Raw genomic sequence first — 20,047 nt, forward strand, 5'->3', positions numbered from 1 at the left:
CCCGTACCGTAATAAATTTACCAAACAAACGGTGTATGTTATAAGTAATTTTGCTCACAAGAAAGGTACGTGTTTCTGTAATGCGGAAAATGTCGCCAAATATAAGGTTTATTAGAAAGGCGTAGGTTTAAATCATTCTTTGATGTCGTTTTATTATATCAATGAGGCGCACGCTTGCTTATTATGAGAAGCTGATTAGATTGTGACAACCAGAATTTTCTCGCCAAGCAATTTCTAAAAAGCGTGAAGACATGCTTAGAATTTTGTTTTCATTCCATCGATACGTTTACGAGGTTCTTCGATTTTCGTACGAAGCGTATCTCGTGCTTACCGTGTGCCTCCTCGATTCAGAAGGTGGCGACCTTTCCCACCCCCTGTCGCGCCGTGCAATGGCATTTTTAGTAGGGATTTTGAAGATTCAAATAATTTCCGTGGAAATAATCCAGTAATTCTAAGGCTACTTCTTACTTTACGTCTTCATTTGTATAATTTCTATAATTAATCATCACCCTGTGCTGTGTACTTGAAATGAGACAACTTAAAGGAATAACGTGAAAACAGTTCTTGATGGAAAACAGAGATACAATTAAGTTCCACCCTTTATCGGACATCGACTAATGAGTTTGGGAATGATTTACCGAACCATTTCAAATTAACGTCGATGCCCGAATAGCGTAGTATTGAGCAGATCCAACGTAATATCAGTTTCAATTAGCGTGCTTAACACGGCGTGATTCAATGACGTGTCCGCCCGTAGCCGGCAGCCGAGCCGTGCCGGTTGCTCGTGACCCGGCCGGAGGCTGTCGACCGGACGTAACCCGTATCTCGGGATTTCCAACGCATTGAATTCATGCCCTATCATCAAAGCGCAGGTTTCATGACACTCACTTTTCAGCTAACCTGCTATTAGCGGCTTATACCGGCTACCTTTCCGAACTGAAATAGCGTCCTCTCTGCATGAGGTATTCAACGTATGAATACACTTTCCTTACACTTTCCTTACACTTTAAAGATCACTGATATAAATATAATTATTGATCTCACCTCAGTCAGACATCATTAAATTTTAACGACTTGGGTTGAAAGTAGTAGACCGTTAAAAGTCCTGGCATAAAAATGACGACTTCAGTCTAGACTAAGGATAAAATGTAATGTTGACGGAAGACTAGGATTACCGCAGTAAACATTTTCTTTTGTGAACGACAAAAAGGTATAAAAGTTTGAATATGTCTGGAAGATTGGAAAAGTTTGAGAGAAATTGCGAAAGCTTCACAACTGAATCCTGTGTCCTGAGATAGCGGGAATTCGCGTGGAAAAACTCCGGTGTGAAAAAGTTTTTATAAAACCAGTTTGGATGTTCTTAATAGAGGGTTAGTACTGAAGACAAACAGAACAATCTGTATATGTATAACGTTAAAAAAAAAACAAGAAAATACGTAAACAATCTTCTAAAAATAACGAGAAAACAAAAACATTCCGATACATTGAAAAGTGACAGGGCTTGACTATCAGCCAAGTATATTATGCCGCTAACGGTGAAAAATATAGTACATGAATTGAAACAACAGGTATATGATAAAGTGGCACTGAACTCATACTCGTTGATTCACGTGTCACTTGGCACCGAGCCAACACCCCTACCATAGGCGTGGAAATATGAATATAGTTTCGAGTACTCTGCGATATTGTTTTGGCTTTTAAATTTTTTTGATGAGTTGCTCTACCGTTGCTGCGTTGGTAGAAAGATACATTTTTCAGTAAAGACACTTATTTTGTATTTTCGAATGTTTTCATGTGGGTAGGAAAAGTATCCACTCGTAGTCGGGAATTATTTTTGTAACTTGTTCTTATTTTCTAGTGTTGTAAACAAAACTTTTCAGAAATGTGAATTAATTAAAATTTTATTTCAGTCTAATTTGCATTTCCTATGCGGAGTTTCCATTAAAAAATAAACTACTAACATTTAAAACTGGGGCAACATTCCGTAATCTCGTTATACGAAAAGTTAATCCACTTTATTCGAAGTTGGTATAAATGGCGGGTTGTTTTAGAACCGCTTTAATTTACAGAACGGGGTGGGTTTGTGTTTAATTACTCTGGTTAGAGTTAATAGGATTTTTATTATTTCACGCCAAGGGAATAAAAACAGCAATCATATTAGCAGTAGCGCATTTTTGACCTATTTCTGGCGCACCTTCTCCTACGTAATCTAAATCAGGATAATTCTGTCCCAAGAATCATTTAGTCCTCTAAATTTACAATAGGTTATTAGGCACTTTAATTATGCCATACAAAGTTACATCATTAAAACCAAGTGGACTAGTAGCTTACTCAACGTACGATGTAGGTACAAGTCTTTATGTAAATTTTTGGTTTACTAATTCTTTCGTCCACAGATAAACGTTACGCTCCGGTGAACATTAGTATTCGGTGTGATACAAAACAATGCGTTCGTACTAAGCAGGGGTCGAGTTAATTATATTGTGGTCATTTTTGAATAACCGTCCTTCCCGTGACTGGAGTGCTTCGTATAGAATGTGAAAGTTTGTACCTGTTCGTACAAACGTTCGTAATAACGTAGAGAGTATTTGTATGGTATTACTACATAGATTTATCACACGTTCATCGTAGTACCATCAGTAAATACTGCTTCATAATACGATCAAATTATAAGTGTTCGTGAAATCCCCATATGGACAAAATTAAAAGGCGAGAGTTTTGCGAGTTCTGTTAGTAGGGTTTCTATTGACCGATTACTTTTGCGATTTGTCAGCGATCAGAAGCCAGCATGCTATGGATATAGGTATTGGTTTGCAGTAAATAGCAAAGTACCTATTATATAGCGAAGTATATTAGCATAACAGTCGGCTACTTAAAATGCTATTGTCCTGGGTTACTCAACCGTGCTAACGAAGTTTACTTACAGCTACGACATAGATGCGGTTTCGTTTGCGCAAAAAAATAACTGACAGTTCTTTAAAGAAAAACTTGCTTTTAAGTTAGCTGGATTTTAAATAACGGTTGCTTCTCCATGATCTTCTTATATTATCAGTTATTAAACTTTAGGCCTTGTTAGCCATAACGCAAGTGTTAAAATCAGAAATAACAAACATGGCTGTGTTTCAATCATCATAGATGTAAGCAGCCACTGATAATGATTAAAAGACTGAAAGCCTTGAAAGAAACATGCCTTTCCCTGCAGTGGACCAGTGCGGATTTATTAATATTTTATTTCGATTTTTGTATTCAGTTTTATTACACCGTTTTTCCGTATTTAATCGATTTGTTAAGGAGTGTGATATGGGACAATGTGTGCCGCTGCACTACAATATATTTGTGTGAGTGAATGGATAACGACGTTGCGATAAGAATGCACATAGTACTACTAACTGCGGCCGCAGTTCACTATTCATGTTGAGGTTCGCCTGAGTATGAAAGTAATAAATGCTGAGCAGTGAAAAAATGGGCTTCAAAAAAGAGATGTTCCTAAAATTAATTACGTAAAAATAAAAATTAAATGGACCCATTCTGCAGGCAATGACTTTTGGATGATAGATTTTTGAAAGCTAAGTTTATATGTTTTCGTAACGTTTAATTTTTGACCGTGTCTGCAAGAGAGAGTTTTAATCATTGTCTTACACATCTGCGCAGCTGCAAGGTTCGAACAACAATTATAGATACGCGAAAATACACCTGTCTTTTACCCACTAATTAACAAAGAATTGATAGCTTAAATGCCCTAATTGCGTAATGTAAGGCCACGGGATTGCCAATTTAAAAGTCTCGAGTTCCATCTTAAGATACGCACCAAATTCAAATGTTGTGTGTTATTGAGAAGGCATGTAAAAATGTGGGTCCGACGCCTGAACTGGCATCAGTGGTGACGGACCCCGTCTCATCGGACTATGTAACAAAAAATATATAAAGAGGGTGCACCTGTATTTGCGCACATGCTAATGCACTGTCATGTCTCGCAGATGTCTGTTGTCTTGCGACACTAGCCACCGTGGCCGCATAGCCTTACTCGGTCAGTACGCATCTTCACCAATCAGTTGTACTCGACGTAAGTACGTTCATACATTCGTCTTCATATTGAACTCAAATTGTCCCACTTTCTTTTCTTTCTTTCTTCAACTTCACATAAATTATTAATATTGGTTTAAAAAAACTAGCTATCCATCGATGAAAGTTAAAACGCCTTTGACAGATGAACAATGACAGCGAGAAGCGAGTGATGCGTGTGTGCCATTGTATGGTAATGTGGTAAAACCTGCGCTTGAGGAGTACGGTAACAGATGAACTGGAGGATGCAAAACTGTTTACTTAATGGTTTCTAGTTGAATAATGTTAAGCGTTAGATAAAACTTGTAGAAATTAATACTAAAATGTCCATCATGTCCGATAAATGAGCCTGCAGGGATGTACAATTATCGACTTATTCCTTAGGTGAGGGATTTCATTTCAGGGATGTACTTAAATCAAACCTAAAAGCAGTTTTGTATATCTACCTTACAGAATCTCAGTGTAAAATATACTTACAAGCAATCATTCTCACGATTGTTACTATCAAAATAATACAGTAGTTTACTACGAATTTCAGTGTACTTAACGTTTTAATCTACCATTTTCAGAAATTATGGTTTATATTTTCGTAATATCGTGGTATAAACATTTCACGGCGACATTAATCCCGTTGAATATTACAAAGAATTCTGGAATTTTGGACGTGTTTATTTTTTTTTTTGTTATTGTGTAAAATTTTAGGGTAGAGGTACATCGAATATTACAATTTTATTGCATCAGTTACAATCTGTTTAAGTATATATATCTGCTAATATGTAGATAAAAAATGTTTTTTTTTTACTGATTATGATAAGCTCCTGTGTAGTATAGTTTTTTTTTCGATATTGTTGTCCATCTATGATCAATGATCCATGATAATTTTATTAGGTTGAAAACTTCCATATTACTACTGTATTTATAGAAAACTCATACAAATCTAATCATCCTTTTTTAATAACTCTAATATATAGTCGGCGCACGACTTGACAGCTTCACCGGACTACGAACTATGATTCGAAGCAATTATACTACATAGTAACTCCTACTCCAGACAGATAAATAACATTCTCAATTAATCCTCTCCGCTAACGGTCATCCGTGTGTTAGATGTGTCTCCGTCCTTACATCGGAACCGGTCCAGCCAGTTTTGGGCCCGTATTTATTATAGCCCGCCTTGCAAGAGTTGCAACTTTGTGAATTGATTCTCTACAATTCTGTACGTCTTGTGAACCAAATAAGCGAAGTTATTGAATCCAGACATGTTCCAAATAAATATTTGAATGGTTTATGCGTCGTGTAATTTGTATCAGGGCGTGTTCCTCGCCAGATAAAATAAATAGTGTTATTTTTAACTTTGCATCTGCATCCCTTTGTATCTGACATGTACTTTTGAATTATTATGACCAGTTGATCTCATTTGCATATGTTTTCAATCTGAACAAACATGTAAATGTTTTTGGTACGCATTCACACGCTTTATCAGTTATGGTGCGCTATGACAAAATATGTCTTATTTCAAATTCATAAGTATTAAGTGATCACAACAATTAGTTATTGACATGAGACTATGAGCCGACTAAGTATTTTACCCACCTCTAGTACATTTAATATTAGTCACAATATATTATTGTTTAGCATAGAAAAAATAATAACTAGACATTGTATACCCGGGTTATGGCGATGACCAAATCAGTTAGTCTGTTGTAATAGCGACGTTTCTATTGTTAAATACCGGATGCGATCCAAAATCTAAGTAGATATATCTACCTGAAACTACCTGCTAAAAAAAAAAAAATATCTACCTAGAAAACTCGTCGGTTTGATTTCTCTGAAAACACTCATCGATCTTTAGTATGTTCAATTCCATTAATTAGGTATTGTTTTAAAATAATCCCAGCCAAATATACATATCTTTAAAATCTGTCCATTCAACCCAAAAGGGGTTAAAGCACCAGTACAACAAGTACTTCGACACCAGTATAATAGGCACTTTCTGGCACTTAATAACACTACGGCTCCGTTTTTTCTACTACACAACCCGTTCCTGCAACGTAATAGCTGTGCGAGCGGTCGTTGACCCCGTGACGTCACGCCTAACTGTGCAAGCCCTGCCATGTACTTCGATAATAGTACACTGTATGTGATTTGTTAACAGAAATAAGTTGATACAGTAATTGTGTTTGACATTTTATGAACATAATTCTGTCTATGAGGGGTCGGTCTTGCCATTTCGCGATGGTATTATAAGGTGAATTTAAAATGTCATCGTTTAAAGTTCAAGAGTTTGGTTAGTACATAAATTATTAATATAAACTGATCACAACCCTCAAAATTTGCCATTTTGTCACGCTATCTGGTACCGGAGTAGGAATACATACAAAACGAGAGTTCCTAACTTCATTTGTTTAGTTCTTGATCTTGGAAACTTGTGAGATCGCAGCATTTTCGAAATTAAGCAGCTAATATATGTAATACTAGTAAGCCATTATCCTTGTCCTGTTCTCTAATTCTAAAAAATATCAGTGTTTAGCATATAACAGAAGGTATTATATTCCTTGCTTACACCACATTAATACGCATTAAAATCCATTTTCGTGGAAGCGGCGCCGCGATATAAAACACGCGACAATGCATTGTTCCAACATTTAATCAGCGCGTAGGCATGCAAACGTGCTCGCGATCCGGAGTGATTGTGCGCTAATGCTCTGTGTTTATTGCCTGGTGCATCATGTGGACTGGTTATGTGAATTGTGAAGATCTTGGTTTTGAATGACGATTGTTTTGCAAAGGTTTAAAGGATCTATGTAACTTTTATATTTCAGTTTTGTTAACGTTTCCTAGGTCACAAAAATGTTGGTCTGTAGAGGTCTGTAGAGGTGCCTACCAAAATACTGACCGACCGATTCACCGATAAATTAGCTAGGTATTTTTACCAACTGTTAAATCTGATATTAAAGCGAATAATGATAATATGCCAGTTTTATTTGTTGTGAGGTGTAAGACCTTAGAATTTTAGCACAGATCATTCTTAGTTAGATTATTTGCCAAATATTTTACTGAAACCCAGTACATCGCCAACGACTAGACTGGAGTAAATTGTTCACACTAATGATTCCAGTTTCACTTTTTTACAATACAGTTCGTAATAGACTCCAAATAACAGTCAGTTCGCGTTGCAGGAATTCTCACGGTCATAATTACAGCAATAATGTCTGAAACAAAATTTACGAGTGTCTATTAGCCTGAGAATTGTGGTGACATCATTATTGTCATGGTGGACTTGAATCGCGGAATCTACGAGTATATAATGATACACACATTTGTAGCTTTTTGTGAATTTTATTGTGTGTAGTGGACCATTAATCGTCAGTAAAGTTACAAGAGTAAATGATGGACGGACTTAGAATTGACTATTACTATAAAATATATTAATTGACAATTTTAGTCTAATGGTTTATATCACAGGTCGTGGAAAAATATACGTATTGGGACAAATGTGAATGTGATTCTTCATTGGGAATAATTGACTCAGCCCATTTTAGGCACAGTTCATGCCAAATGTAGGTACTTATTAAAATTGTAAATGGCAAACTGAAACCCTTGATTGAGCTTGCCACATTCTAATCCGAAATGTTCAGTGGCTTCTTACATTAATGCTTCGCTAGAATACATTATAATAATAAATGAGGATATACAAAGAAGTGTCAGTCTGGTAGCTAAGGTGATCCCGCCGCCAGACGAAGGATCATGATTTCAAAGTATATTATCTATAATAGTATGTTAAACAGGCGACTCCAGACATTCTCAGTAAGCTTAGTAATTTACATTAACTAAACAGAGTTTTAGGTATATCGTTCTATTAAACTTAAGAAAGCAGAAATATGTTTTACTTCATCTAGTTTTTCCGTATTATATGCAAAAGAAATGCATGGGCCCTTCCCAAATAAAGCCTCGACCTATCCTACATTTAATAAATGAAATTGGTTCCACGTATTGCAAGAATCCTTTCCCCAATACTCCAATATTTTGGTTCAATGTTGACAGTCCGTGTGTACATACGCTCCACCAGTAATACTAATATAAGCCGTGCGGAGTAAACAGGGGTGTTCCCAAAAATGTCACGAACGGCCGCGCCCTTGGGTTCAGCTCGTAACTAAGGTTGCTGCGTAGCGGCTGCTATTTTATCCGTATTTTCTCTATTGCAGTACCTAATATTCGTTGGCAGATGTGACTTGAAAATTGTGACGTTTGTGATTAACAGAGACAATCAGAATGTTGGTGTGTTCAGCAGTGATAAGGAGTTCGGTAGTAATAAGTCTTACAGTTCATCCTTTATTTATACAGAGCAAATAATACAGAACGTCATTAATTATACCGTGTTAAAATTGAAACTGAAACACATTAAATTTTTATGGTTGAATAAAGTTGGCTACCATATCTAAGGGAAGTCGCAATAAGTTGATATTACAAGCATGGATGTAAATAATTTCTCATTTCTCTCAGAAATCACAGTAACAAGTACCTTTTCCTGTTTGTATACTTGGCAGCCCTGACACAAGTACTAATTAATAATCACATGTAGGTCGCATATGTCACATTAAGTGAATTATTCGGTGGCGTGGCCAAGGTTGCTTGCTGTCGCTAATTCAACGCACTCGGGTTATTAAATGTTTGTATGGTTTAATTGTGTTATGTCATACTTTGTTAATTACCAGGAATCATTCTAAAAAAAAGATACCCGGCGCGGAAATTATACTTTTTTTACCACTATAAGAATGTTTTTCTACTATTCTCATTAGCTGATTCTGTCACAATTCCTTAAACATGATCTCAGCTGTTTGAAATGTCAATATATTCCATATATATATTCCCCGTTATTCGACAATTTATACCCGATACGTGTGTTGGCGCCGGCTCCTCCAGGCGTATTCAAAATTCAATATCCATATCGTATACGCTTCCGGCACTCGTCGCTAAACCATTGAACTCAACATACACACGATGTTATTTGTACGTCGTTGATGGATGTATTAGAGACATCGATGAAAGGATTTGTTATTCTTAGTTCATTTATTGTCGCATGCCTATGCAGAGATAGGTATTTCTGATGTATCTGCATTCTTGAAAGCTATATAGGTCCAGTCGTATTGTCTTGCAACGTAATTTAACCTTGAAATGAAAAATCTTCTCCGTAAAGGGACTACATATGTTTTGTTATTATTTAAATACCCAAATATCGATTACAAGCATTTGTTAGTAAATACAACTTTGAACTTACCACGAAATACTTACCCAATTCAATGAATGTTCAAATCGTTTGAATTCAATGGAAAACCCATTTGCCTGCGTTCACTACACGATCAGAGCATGCCTACAAATAGTATTTGTGCCTGTTACAACCGTTTTAATAAGCAATTCCGATGCCACGTATGAATAGCATCGTGTTCTATACGATGACATGCGCACCGTTCCCAACTCAGAGGTGGGTTTAAACGTTTGTGAACATACTGAGATTCAACATAACTCCAATCATATTAGAAGGTCCTAGGTAAGGTTTCAAATACAATAAAAGATCATTGGTTGACCAAAACCTGACTTCTTGACCTCTGCTTCCTCCTCCTAGCCGTCACAATTATAAACAATTTTGTCAAGAAAAGAAGAAAAAGTCGAGTTATACTTTTAGGTGTCACAGTCTGCAAGACTGCTTCAATTTAACTGTTACACCCTTTAATCAAGTGTATACAAAATTCACGCAAGTAAATGTCTTCTAAGTACCAGTTCCAAAAACAATAGCATTTCGTGATCATGTGGCGTGCATGTTCCATGGTAATAGCCGAACTTTTAGGGAGCTATACACGAAACGCTCAAGTTTACATCAACTTTTAAATTCCAACTTTGTTTCCAGTGAGGGAATCGATGCGTTTTTATGTGTATTCCTCGGAATTGTCTGAATCGTGTTTGAAATTTGTGAGGTCCGTGGGAATGAAGGGGAGCTTGGGCCAAGTTTAGTCGATTTGGTTGATTCACTGACGTTGATAAGGGCAGGTTTTTGTTAACAATCAATCAAGGCTGTAAAAACAAGTAAAATGTGGTGAAACTCAGCAGGAAAATTAGTAGTCATGGATAATATTATCTTCACGTTATGTTTTATAGACCGTTCCCATTTTATAGATACTTATTTATATTCAAATACAATCAAAACCAAGATGTCCAGTAACCCATGTTATTCCAACAGAACCAATATGTCCGAGAGCCTGCGGCGATCAATAGCTTTCTCATATCTGTCTGCACGTTACCCCTCATATTTGTCAGGCGTCTGTCAACAAGTCTGTCACACTTTGTCGGACGCCTGAATAATATATACGCGGTCGTCTGAGGGACGGGCTCACATCGATCTAGTAAAGATATGTCCAGACTCTAGGGGTGGATAATTTTTGCTGATCATATATGTATTATTGTGAAGAATGTTTTTTTGAAGGTATACCTGGTTAGAACGATCCTTTGTTTCTGGAGAAAACATTAAAAGGCATCTTTCCGGTCACAGTATCTTCTAAGTCTACCTAATGTGTGAAACCCGAATGGAGTTCAAGTTCTTGGTTGAAATAATAATTTCGTTTCGCCATATCATGTTAAAATTATCAGCTTGTTAGTAAGGCATGTGTATCGACATACAGTTCTACGGAATGCCAGTAAGATCATTAACGAGTATATTAATTGCTTCTTCCACATAACTGCGTGCCAGTTGTACTACGCATAAGGTCATGGCAGTTCAGGTCGACGCGTTTTCAAGGGCGAAGTCTTGAATATTGGTCTTTGGATATTCAACACAACCTAAATTAATAATTTCCTTGGATCTATCAATCTAAGCAAACGTTATGAACCTGTAGTAACTTCATTTTCATAAAATATCGTCATCAGATTTAAAGGCCAAAATTAAAATAAGTTTCTACATTGCCAAATATTGCTTAATGATGCAATCAGTAACAATACTGATTTTCAATATACATCATTTGATTGCGATCCTTAAGAATATCTTATTACGTGGAAGTAAATAAAAGCACCATTACTAGAAATTGAACTCGTTGAAGCTTACAGTAAAGCCAGACATGTAGCGAAGGAGATCGCCCGACCGGCGCCGTGTTTTCCCGCAGAGCTTAGGTCTGTTGGATATGTAGAGCTATTTTGCTGAGGTCTATGTTATTACTGTTTTCGTTCAGTAACTTAAGTTCTGCCTGTATCAGTTTTCGTTGAGGTAATTGTAAAAGTTTCTAGGCCTATATTTTTACTGTGAGTTAAGATTTGTTGAGAATACCTAGTAAATCTAGTAATATTTTATATTATCATGCGTCTCATGAAGGATAAACTTATACAATGTGCGTTATTTTATATCATGCCTCTAAGCTAAATCTGCCATCGCCATTCGTGATTTTACTACCTAGTTGTTTAACTGTTCTGTCATTACACACGCACCAAACTCTCTTTAAATATCCGTTTAATCCAGATAATTTATTACTGTTTGAACACATCTCTTCAGTTTCCAGTATCACAAACTGCAAACATACGCTGCACAAAGCCATCGTAAATCATTATAGAGACGTTGCCGTCAGCTAGAGTTTACGGTTCGGACGAAATACGGCCTGCTGTAGGAGGGTCCGTTACCGCTGAAGTGGCGATATTTGTCTGATAAATTACCGTAACTATATGTGGCTTATCTTTAGACTAAAACCACAAATCATGCAGGGTTCAACGAATTGAGGTGGCTGTTCAATTTCGACCAGTATTTAGAAGCTTAAGATAGTCTAAGGTAGAACAGTCTGGTCGTAACGTTTGAGCAGTGGTATGAGGTAGGGTGCAAGTCTGCGATAGCCTATTTGCAACGTGAAAAACTATATGAAGTCTTCTCCTGCTTTTAGATAACTAAAATATCTAGGTTGGATACCGTAATAGAATACCGTATTTTTTTACCATTCATCATATTTAGGGATGAAAGTTAAAAATATTAAAACCGATGATATTCGACAGTATTTTAAATATTTAATGTCAAAAATATACGACTTATTTACGAACAATTATATAGGTTTATCAATTACTATACTATAAACTAACAGCATTCATGATAAATCGTTGAATCATACAGGGAGCTATGATAGCGCACGTGGCGCGGCTTCCGATGATTCAGTACTAGTAACTAAAAGCTCTTGAAGATCCATATTTATAGCGTTCAATACAGCATTCATATTATTTGCTTACTTATCTAAACATGTGTCAGGCTATCCATCAAACACTGCTTCAGAATTTTGTCTGGAACCGAAATCAGCTCAGAATTTAAATAAAAAATCGTTTTTCCCTTTGGAACCCACAGGATGTCAATTACACGTAAATAAATTCTATTACATCACAAACAAAATGTTTAAGATTCCTGCCATTAAGTTGCCAATCTCAATATAGTTACTAGACACGAATAGGCGACGACTGACTGAATTAACTAATAAAAGAGCTAAGTGGATGACGCCACCGAGGCGCCTCGCAGACCTACCCTGGAGCGTACACAGGACTTAGTGAATGGAGTGCTAATGTGCATATTTCTCCGTTCAATCCCACTCAATTTATTCATTAGTCATCCATTACGAAGGCGTCTTTCCAAGTTTGACGCTATCCCAACAAGGTTCTGCAAACAGTATTCAGAGAAGACAGCATAATCAAATTGCGATAGTCGGATCAGATGTTTACTGAACTTTGGGCTTATGCGATATTTATATTCGTATTTTATTTTTGCCGTCTATTGAGGACTATATTTGCAGATGTTTATCGGACATTAGTCTCCATTTGCTGGCTACTCTTTTACAAATCGTTATCGCTTACGATCAGGAGTAGTAAATAAAGTATGTAACTTTATGCTTTTGTGTGTCATCTGAGATTCTTTGCTAGCATTAGGGTTCCTGATACATTTTCTGCAAAGGTTTTATTGAGTCGACTTCATTGCCTTCCCATATTTGGCCCACAACTATGGAATTTCAAGTTTCCCCCTTTTTCTATAAATATTATAGTAAAGGCATAGGGTCTGAAGTAAATAATTAAAACGGTTCGAATGCATATTAAGTTATTCATTCGGGTTTCGTGCATTGAAGTTTAGCATTCAACACGAATTACTTGCTGGATTACCAGATATTGTTTATGATCCACTTGCCTACATAGTACATACCTTGTAAAAGTGAACATATTGTCACAGTTGTCTTAACATTCAAAACATAAATACAGTTGACCGAAATAACTCCAGTATTACGTATATTTATGTGTAACTTCAGAATAAATTAACTGGTTCTAAACGTAGTAGTATATTCGCGCGTCTTACGCAGTAAATGTACACAGTTGTTTGTGAGGTCAACGCACTCCGCGTCTGGTTTCGGTACTTCTCGACTAAGTGCTTGTACTTTATGAGGATGTTGTAGCTTGTTCTTGGCTACTGTTGGTCTTTGAGGCCCAGACAACCTATTAGCAACCATTTCATTCACGTGCCTTTCATCTCTAAGTATGAAATTGTTGGCAATTTGTATTCTAGACTAAGAATGGAATATTTCGAGTACTGTAATGGAGTTGTTTTCTAAACTGGAAATCATACCTTCATATTTTGATGAAATAACCATCTTCTCCTTTACATGGACAGTAAGCATAAAATAATGTTATAATAATGTTCGAAGCCCCTTAAAATAGGATCATCTCAATAAGCCAGTGTAAATAAGAAAAACAGACTCAATTTAGGTCATTCATTAAACCCACTCAATAGAAGTTTCATATCTAGTTCACGCATTAGACCGTAACTTAATACAGAAATCTCATTTACCCTAACACGGGGTTCGATCCAGCTAGACTAGACAGCGTTTTACCTAATTAAAGTGACAATAGCCCATTAACGAGCCGTCTGCGCTGCACAAACTCCATTACCGCTACACCAGCTAATGGAGTTATGTCAAGTTGTCGTTAAAGCAATGTATATCGAACTGATAACTTCACCTAATAGATTCTCGCGGTTAACGTCACTTTCCAGTACAGTGTTCGAAATTAGTTGTTGGTTTGATGTTTTCAACACCGTCTTTATTGACAATATTTGAATGAGGAGTTGTAGTTGAAAATGAGCCTTGTGATTCTGTATTACCAAGTGAGTTTACTGCATTTTCACTCCACTTTATATTCCTACCTGTGACTCCTGTGAGGTTATCATCATTTAACTCATGTTCATCTTTTTGTTGTTCGGTATCATGACGCTTGAGGGCATTAAGCACAGGTGTATTCATGATATGATGGTATTATACACTCTTATGTCACCACACCTTGGGCGCTTTTAGATACCAATTGACCTTAGCATGGAATATATTATGTAAATGCAGTAACACCGCCTGACTCACTCCGTAGGGCCTTTTAACGAGCCTATTGTGTTGAATTAGTATCGTAGTCGCCATGATGTCACGTCATTGTAGCCGGTCAGGGTCCTTCATTGATTTATTTTAAGTGTTGATTTAATTAAGCGATGTTAATACATTTTATTCAAGGTTAATATGTTGATTGGGAGCAATGTACACCTCAATAATGAACGGGTTGTAAGTTCTGGTCTATGTGGGATTTATTACAAATTTGGATATTCAGGACAACCTTTCTGTTCAGGATATTGAAAACTAAGTACTATCAGGTTCAAACTGTTTCGATAATCGATAAAATGTAGCAAAGCAAATTGGAGATTCTAATTTTTTTGTACATATTTCTGACATCCCTTTTTTGCAACAGAAAGTGAATCAGATTGAAACGAAATTCCTTGAGCTATCCGGGAAAGCAATTGATGGCAAATGCATTTAATCAAAGTAGAAATCGTTCTTATCGGGTTTAAAAAGTCGAAGGTATGTTGTTATCAGTACGTCAATGTGGGTCATGTTAGCGTTCCACTGATATTGGGAGTCTGCCCAGCTGGTTATATTGCAAGTGTTATTGACTTATGTTAACTTCTCATTAAATAAACATTGTGCTCTACTTATCCTTGCAAATTACTAGAATTTGCAATTCAAACTTTTCTAATAAGCATACCCATTTTCCCTTTTTAAACCCACTGAAAATTTTTGGACCTCAAGATTTATTAGGGTTTGTCTAGGTCTCTTCTCTAGATTTTGAAGGATACAAATACATCTACACGTTACTTATAATACACCTTATTAAGAAATTTCCTGTCCGATTGTGTTTTTAAATTTCGGTCAGAACGCAGGAGTCCCTCAAGGAATAAATTTAGAACGTAGGTGTTTCAGAGTTTGAAAGTAATTTGACAGTTAATTGGAAATAGTTTCTTTTACATTAAAACAGAATATTGTTTTAAACTCTATCGTGACTCCAACATGTTTGTTTGGAAGTGACCAAAAACAGCGGTAGAGACAGCGCCATCTATCGAACGACGGGGAAGTTGGCAGTTTAATTTTTTGTTGGGATACCTATTACTTACATTTCAGAATATTTATTTTCTTGAACATTACTCTGATTTACATATAACATGTTATAAAATAAAATGCGACAGCATGGTAAAGATTTACCCATAATAATAATGTATTTCAAGCCGCAACATTACCGCGTGTATCGTGTATTAGTTAGATGTTACCAAAATATGCGCATGAGTTGAATTGAAAAATATGGATAAAAATATCTAAACTCACCGTATCTCAATACTGTGATTTTGTCAAGATGTAGAACCAAATTTAATTAAAAAAGCAGTCACGAAAAATAATTATTAAGTGACCCCTCGCTCGATAGATGGCGTTGACGTCGAAATAGATCGCGCTATGGTTTCGTTACACGAGAAACATGACGTCGGGCGCGCGCCGCTCGATAAGTTGCCATCAGGAGGGTCTTAACTGACTCGACTGAACAGCGGGTGATGATATAGGAAATGATCCCAGTGATTATACTCCGCTCGCTCGCGTCTCAACTATCGCAGAGGCGCGTGTCGAATAACTGACGCTGTTTTTGGCCACTTTTTGAACCCCTTATAAATACTTAACTAACAATTTGTCGTTAAACTCTTATTGAGTCCTGAATCAGGGCATGCATCCTGGTGCTTGTGATTTAATTTGGAGGGTATCCACCTATTTTAAATAGAATATATCATAGTATCTACTTCGATATATTATGTACTTTGAAAAATAAAAATAGAAACTAAAGCTAGCGACTGTGGCGCCATCTACATAAGGACACAGCTGGTGTCGAGTTGTTTTAATCAGTGTGTTTTACTTTGCAGATACAATTTGTTAAGAAAAAAACAATAATTCGGTTTTCTTTAACAAGTAGTGCCGTCTTTATATTCATAATAAGCGCTTAACTAACACGAGACAAAAATATTATCATTCTTGGATAGACTTAGGATGAAGTCTATTTTTGACTTTCAAATTTCTACCATTGTCTGGGTATGCATATTAGTTGTGACTGCGACGTTATAAATGGAATATTTGCATGCATGAAATGTCTGCAAAAGCTTAGTGGATTTCCAGCCATACATTTTCCACGCTGAATCAATTATAACTTGTGAAGTAAAAGTTTTGATCTCCAGCTCGGAGCTATGCGAAGTGTTTCAATTAGCGGGTGCATCTATATTCTGTTACAAGGGGAAGTTCGCGGCCCTAGGCAGTGCGAGAGAGATGTTTGAATGCCAATTAGTACCTTTGTATGTACGTATGGAGATGTAAATAATGCTTGGGTGATTGTTGACGTTACTGTTGTCGAACACTTGATATCGTGTAAAACTACACTTTCTTCTTAATTTGATTGCTGAACTAAAACTTTGGGTGGGATATTATTAAGAAACGATTCTATTCTATTCACTCTAAAGTTTTTTTTTAATGTGTCTATAAAACCGTTGCAAGAGTTTTGCCCAACTAACAAGATTTGCATGTGCTGATTTGGATATTTTTTTGTTATTTGCCATCTGTTTTGTTTAAGAATTGGCTAGGTTTTTGGGATGACCTGACTATTTTGAGACACTTTAGGGGAAGGTACACTTAAACAAGAGCTGACGCAACAGCGACTAATCGAGACTTAATTCTTACAAGAAACTGAAGTTACATGTAGCAATATCTAAAGACACCTGCAGTTATTATCACAGAAGGCATATTCCAATCTACAATCCATTTTCCTCGATTGATAAAACAGTATTTATTCAGTATAATGCGTAAACAAACAGCGATAGACAAGTGAACGTAATTCCGCGTAACATTTAGATGTCAGTGTGAAACATGACTGTTTGCTCAATAAATCGGTACTGTCCAATAAACCGATCGATATATAAACATCTGTAGCACTCGATGTACGTGCTTTAAGATATGGATACATTGAAGCTCTATTCGTCAAAGTTTCTGGACGCCCCTTCTCGAATCTGGCAAAATATTGGTAATATATCTGCGTGGTGTATCGAACAAAGATGATAAAGAATCATTAATGAATTAATTTTAACCTAATAATCTGGACTTGGGGTTAGTGTAAACAATTTTGACTAGTCCTAAATCGCAGATAGCAAAAAGTCCAAGTAGTTTGCCGTAAAGGAATCAACATTCCACATGTGCTTGCCTGCTGAATAAAGGCGAAATTAAAGCTTTCTACAATCATATAATTAAATCAGTCGTAATGTACGAGGGCGAGCTTTTATCGCTGTGTTATCGTTCTAAGTCAAATCATAAAGTGCAATGGTTCTTGGAACTTCTAATATGTTTTGAACGTGTTCTTTAATGCAGTTTTTGTTACCTTGATGTTTTTCCCGACTTTGTCACAATTTAGTTTTCAAAATTATTCTATTTCTTCTACTATACCATTCTGTTGCGTAGCTCAAACAATCCAATAGAATTACGGGCGAACCAATAAATATTATTTATTGCTACACAAACGTATTGATTTCTGCTTGGTTTAGGATTCCTATTAGATAACATTACAATAAAAATGATATATTCCCAATAAATCACAGATAATGTATCCCACTGATTAGCGCGTGTATTCCCCAGCTTAGTGAGTCACGCTTGGCGTTCCGCCAGTGCATGCCATATTCCGACAAAATGTCTATTATCCGTGTATCCTAACATTAAACAAGCCACAATTTTCGCATGTTAATACAACACGATTCCATGAATAAAGATATTTGGGAGATGTGCTTTGAGCGTTTCATGACCGGCTATACGCCTCTCTTGTTAATGTGTTTCTTATGCGCTTCGTTAATACGAATGATATGGTAATGTTTTATGTTTTGTACGTTCGAGGTTAACTTGTCTTGGAATCCATCTTTTCTTTACTCGGACGACTTCTCAATGAAACTTGCTTGATTGAAACTCATCTAAATGGAAGAAAATTTCGCTAACCAGTTCAAGTGGCAAAAAATATGGCTGATGTTTCAAAGCTGTTTCCATTCTCTTCTACAGGTAATCTTATTCTTATTTCCTTACTTAATGTTGTGTTCTCGTCTGCGCTGACCTAAATTCTTTAATAAGCTTTTCCTTGCTTAATGGAAAGAGGAGGATGCAACAAGATTGCTTCGGCTTCCTTTTTGCATCTTACTTAAAAGAGGATATTGTGGTTCATGAGTATCTACTTATTTTTTCCTTAAGATATTTCCATCTTTATTTTAAATATCCTTGTTTAGTTGAATACAGCATCAAAGCACTGTGAATAATGTGGACTTTAACCTTACGCAGTGATTTTGTAAGGAAAATGAGAGCACTTACATTTTCTGTTTTATTTCTTCCTTCAAAAACACAAACATAATTTAACTTGTCTTTATTTGGTAGTATAAGTGGAGTATCGTCCTCAGCCGCATTCAATTGTTTGAATTGGGCCGCGACACTTCTGTTCTGTAATAGCTGGAGGCGAATGACAAGATTACTCTTGAGCAACCCAAATTGTTACTGTTCATGATGACATAATTTTCTTTGACAAACCCTGTGCTATCTGTATTTTGGATTGTAATATGTACGTGACTTGAGAAATTCTGCTGAAATCTGATTTAAATTGATACAATCGTCGAACAGAAATATATCTTCATCTACACTATAAGTACTACACTTCTAGGTATATATATAATCGCGACAATTTATCAATAAAAACCCGATGCAATTTAATGGGTGGCAAGTAATCGTCGGACAGACGGACAAACTGCGTTTAATTGTATAATGACAAGCTGTAATCGTACTCGTACCGTGAGTATACACAGCAATTTATTATATTGAGGACTTGGAAGACCGAAAGACTGAATACGACAAGACGCCCTTTTTAATGGCATTAGACGACTACAAATGGAGAAGTTACTCAGTTAGCAGGGAAAAGTTTCAAAATCGTTTGGTGGTATTTTGTATTCTCACTTATGGGTTAGGTTATTACATATTGTTAAACCCCTTAAAAAAATGATGATATCTAGAGTGAGGATATCTTCGCTCATTCTAGCTATGAAACGTGGCAGCCACGAGAAATGTTAAATTGAAGTTTTGGTAATCCACAATACTAATTCAAATTACAAATTTCTCCAATGAATATCAATTCTATGGGATAGTGGCTTCAATAACCCACAAATCGGATGTGCTTAATAAACTAAGTTAACAGAAAAGCCCTTACATTAGTCGGTCGAGATCCGGTTAAAGTTACTCGCTAATCACGATGGACGGCTTTAATTATGTTACTTAACCCGGTCCACGAGGGTTTAACTTTGTTATCGCACCAGAAGGTCTGCGATAGTGATATTAACTGACTTTGATTAGGAAGTACTTACTTTTCGTTGGAAGCCTTTCGTATGAAGAGGTATTTTGTTTTCTTTTCTTTCAACAAAAAATCTTGATCTAGTAATAAATCAGGAAAACTAACACGGCTTCTGGTTCTTTGATCTGTCATAGATGTTAGAGGCCACTAATGATGATGGGACGAAAAAAGGTGAATAAAATGTGTATGAATATTTGCACTATAAGTGTTTAGTAAAAAGCAGATTGTA

General features: G+C 36.3%; 1 protein-coding gene across 5 annotated transcripts in view; it reads left to right on the forward strand.

The window, feature by feature from the left end:
* The window catches only part of LOC113494423 (protein 4.1 homolog), a 75,344-nt gene that overhangs the window by 27,758 nt on the left and 27,539 nt on the right, over positions 1-20,047 (forward strand). The gene's annotated exons all lie outside the window — the stretch shown is intronic.

Source organism: Trichoplusia ni, chromosome 5 (assembly GCF_003590095.1).
Source record: "Trichoplusia ni isolate ovarian cell line Hi5 chromosome 5, tn1, whole genome shotgun sequence".
NCBI lineage: Eukaryota > Metazoa > Arthropoda > Insecta > Lepidoptera > Noctuidae > Trichoplusia > Trichoplusia ni.